The 4,462-nt window shown below is 42.8% G+C and overlaps 1 pseudogene; it reads right to left on the bottom strand.

The window, feature by feature from the left end:
* Positions 1–563: 563 nt before the first annotated feature.
* On the bottom strand, positions 564–1,995 carry LOC103725642 (annotated as a pseudogene).
* Between the last annotated feature and the right edge of the window lie 2,467 nt (positions 1,996–4,462).

Below are 4,462 nucleotides of genomic sequence, written 5' to 3'. Positions count from 1 at the left end.
AGGTCTAAACTAAAGTTCTGAATTATTTAATAAGTAGTATTCTGAAGACTTTTCAGTCAAACTGTGAAAAAGGAAATGGTATTATGATATTAATGTGGGATTTTAGAGACTCATAATCATGGGTTGCACTACAGAATTCTTTAAGGAGAAATTACGTTTTATCAAGATCTTTTGATGACTTAATGCTTTTTAAATTTTGAGACACAAAAAGTTCTCAAACTGTGAACCAAAGACCACTGTGAGGTTTTACATACTTTAGGTGCCCTGTGGGGAAAATATTAATTTCATAATAATACCAAGAGTGTCATTCCCCACAATTAGTGTGGTGACATTTCAGTTAGTATAAATGCAAAATAAATAAATAAATAAATAAATAAATGTAAAATCAAAACAAAGTATTGAAACCAAGTTTTCCTACTAGTTATTATATTTTTCACACCCAAACATTCATTGAGGGAAAATAAATTCATTTAAGAATATCTTTGGTGATGCAGAAAAAATTCTCATTTTTTTCCCCAACTTAACAGACCTTTTGGTTTTCATTGAGCATGTTAACAAAAACTTTAGTCAAAAAGACCAAAGTCCATGTCATCAACAGACTCCTCTGATTCTTCTTTCTTCACTTCCACTTTCTTCTCCTCAGCTGAGGCAGCAGCAATAGAGGGGGCGGGACCACCTGCTGGAGTGGCACTGGCTGCTGGAGCTGGTCCACCAGCCGCTACATTGCAGATGAGGCTCCCAATGTTGACACTGGCCAGGGCCTTTGCAAATAAGCCAGGCCAAAAACGTCCGACATTGACACCAACTGCTTTAATAAAATCATTGATCTTATCCTCTGTTATGGTGACCACTTTGTCCTGTACGATGAGGGCAGAGTAAATGCAGGTCGAGGTAGGACTGTGGACTGCCAGAGGGCATGCTGCTAGTCACTGGAGGAAGTGATGGCCTCACCCCAATGTGGCCTTAGTTTCCTTGGAAGACAAATTGCCATTTTTAATTTTAACTTCCATTCTTGAAATTATTTTTGCTGAGTACCCTGTGTGATGAAATACCAAGTGTGATGGTTTGAATGAAAGTGTCCCCCATAGGCTCCAAGTATTTGGACATTTTGTCCCCAGATGATGGCGCTGTTCTGGGAAGTTTTGGAATTGTGGCTATCCTGGAGGAAGCATGACACTGGGGGTGGGCTTGGAGAGTTCTTAAGCCTTGCCAGATCTCCAGTCGCCCTCTTGCTTCCTGTGACTGCATGATGATGTGAGAGCTTCTCTTCTGCTGCTCCTGCTCCAGCTACCTCCAGCCACCATGCCTCCCTGCCATGATGGACTGTAATTCCCCTGGAACTGTAAGCTCAAATAAACTCTTCCTTCTATAAATTACTTGAGTCAGTGTTTCTATCACAGCAACAGAAAAGTGACTAATACACCAAGTACAAATGAAATGTTTCTGTGCAAGAAGTTTCCATGATTACCTCAAAGAAGGATTCATTTGCAAACAAGTCACAAGCTGAAATAGCCATTTTTGAGACTTAGAAACATTTCTACTTGAAAATATTACTGAAAAACTGGGAAACTACATTGGTATTTGGGTAAATTGTCCCAAGTTCTGGGTCACTTTTCCTTGAACATCTTTCCAGTCAAAGAACATAATGGAGACAGAAAGAAATGTTAAGGAAACTTTAATGAAGCCAAAGTGTACTGAAAGAAATGTATACTTTTCAAGAAAACATGGGTGATTGGGGGAAAAAAAGCTGCCAGTCACTGAGAGTCTCTGGGATGATTTGAATGAGACTGTCCCCATTAGACATTTTGTTCCCATTTGGTGGCACTGTTTTAGGAGGACTTAAAGGTGTGTCTATGCTGGAGGAAGCACATCATTGGGGATAGGCTACAGACTTATTAAGCCTTGCTGGAGTCCAGTCACTCACTTGCTTCCTATGCATGCTTGAAGATGTGAGAGCTTAAGTTCTGGTCCTGCTCCAATCACCTCTGCTTCCATGGCTGCCCACCAAAATGGACTGTAATTGCCCTGGAACTGTAAGCTCAAATAAACACTTCCTTCTATAAGTTGCTTTGTTCAGTGTTTCTATCACAGCAACAGAAAAGTAACTAATACAGTAATTGTTACCAGGCAGTGGGCTGTTGGCTGTGAAGAACCTGACCATGTGAGGTTTTGGAAGAATGTGGAAAACTCTGAATGTTTGAACTAGAAAAGTAGTTGATTGCTGTAAACAGAGCTTAATAGACCATTCTAGTAGGTGCCTGGAAGAAAACAGTGTTGAGACCAATGTAGTTTGAGTGGGAAATAAGGACTTAAGCAGAAATTGGGATATTTTGTCAGAGTCTGGCTGGAGTGTGTCCATGGCCAAAAAGCTTGCATGAGGCTAAGTTTAAAAGTCATGGACTAATTTCTCTGGTGGAAGAAATTTCAAGACAACATAAAGATGAAATCGTGGCATGGCTATAAATGGTGAGTATTATGTAGATCTACAATGAAAAAGAGAAAACGGGGCAGAAGGAAATACAGAGTGTACAGGATGGATTGAAAAAGAGCACTAGACTAGGAGATAAGTGTTGGAGCTGAGGCATGTGCTGAAGGAGAAGATCCCTTTGATAAGGAGATTAAAGTGATTAAGGAGAGGCCTAGAAATTTGCACTTAAACAGTGGAGAGAGTGCCTCCAGGGCAAGACCACACCTAGTTAAGCCTGCAACTTGTGAAAGGAAAATGCTTCAAGGTCCACTGAAGAGAAAAGCTTCTAAAATGGATAAAGCAGGCTGGAGTCCATCCCAAACTTACAGCTGAACTTGGCAGTGTCCTTCAACTGGTACTGGCTTTAGAGGTATGAAAAATGAGAGAGTGAAGGGGTCATCAGTTCTTCCTCCATGGTTTCAGAAAGCCACCAAGGCCAGGCAGCATGCAGCAGGGATACTGCTGCATAAAGAAGGCCTTAATAGGCCACTGTGAGAAGCTATGAAAGTGAATCCTGGGTGGCAACGGAGACCCCAGAAGTTCGTGATGCCAGAGCTCTGAGGCATCTGTCAAGGCCTGCATACAGTGAGTGGTACCAACCCAATTGAAAGATGTATGTTGCACACAGCAAACCTGGAGAGGCTGAGCCATCTAAGCCTTTTGAAAGTAAAGTACCAGAAGTCGACCACGGAGCTACACTGGATTTGGTGCTGGCCCTGCTGATTTTCAGGCTTGTTTTGGTCTGGTATTTCCTAACTATGCATTCTTCCCTTTTGGAATTGTAATGTATATTCAGTTCCACTGTATGTTGGGAGTATATAATTTATCTTTAGATTTTGTAGGGGCTTACAGTTAAGATATTTCCCTGAATCTCAGAAGAGACTTTGCACTGTGGGCTTTTGAATAGTATTGAGACTGCTAATGACTATGGGGACTTTAAAGTTGGACTAAATGCATTTTGCATTTTATATGGTCATGAGCCTATAGAGACCAGGGGATGGAATGTGGTGGTTTGAATGAAAATGTCCCCCATAGGCTTCAAGTATTTGGACATGTTGTCCCCAGTTGGTGGTGCTGTTTTGGGAGGCCTTAGAAGGTGTGGGTATCCTGGAGGAAGCATGTCACTTGGGGGGGGTGCTTAGAGAGTTCTTAAGTCTCTGGGGGGGGGGGGGCTTAGAGAGTTCTTAAGTCTTTCTGGGTCTCTAGTCACTCTCCTGCTTTCTGTGCCTGCATGAACATGTATAGCCTACCTTCCACTTCTGCTCCAGCCACCTCTGGTCACCATGCCTCTCTGCCATGACAAACTTTAATTCCCCTGGAACCATATGTTCAAATAAACTCTTCTTTCATAAGTTGCTTTGGTGAGTTTTTCTATCACAGGAACAGAAAAGTAACTAATACCGTCTCACAATTGAACTTTAGTTGAGTTGTTCATGAAAACTGTATCTTTGCTGAAGATGATGTAAGCCTTGAGCTGGAAAGCTGTGTGTTCTGGATAGCTTTAGTGTCAACTAGACGCATCTAGTTTAAGGGAGCCTCATTTGGGGAATTGCCTCCATTGGACTGGCCTGTGACCATGTCTGAGGGGCATCTTCTTGATGAGTGATGTGGGAGGGAACAGCCCACTGTGGGTGTTGCCACCCCTGGGCAGGTGGGCCCATGTTGCATAAGAAAGCAGGCTGAGCAGGGGCCAGGGGAGCAAGCCAGTAAGCGGCATTCCTCCATGGCCTGTGCTCCAGCTCCTGCTTCCAGGTTCCTGCCCTGAGTTCCTACCTTGAACTCCATGATAAACTGCAACTTTGGAGATGTAAGCTGAATAAACCCTTTTCTCTCCAAGTTAGTATTGGTCAGAGTGTAGAACCCTGAGACCCTCTTCATTCACCCGCTACTCCCCAATCCCTCCAGACCCCCACTAATTGCTCTTTTAGCTTCTGTAAAATGCTTGGCTGCTGCTTTAGACTACAGATTAAGCAAGCCCAAGCATAAAAACTGCCC

This window comes from Nannospalax galili, unplaced genomic scaffold (assembly GCF_000622305.1).
Source record: "Nannospalax galili isolate Female #2095 unplaced genomic scaffold, S.galili_v1.0 scaffold10, whole genome shotgun sequence".
Taxonomy (NCBI): Eukaryota; Metazoa; Chordata; class Mammalia; order Rodentia; family Spalacidae; genus Nannospalax; species Nannospalax galili.
This window is presented reverse-complemented; position numbering and strand designations above follow the sequence as displayed.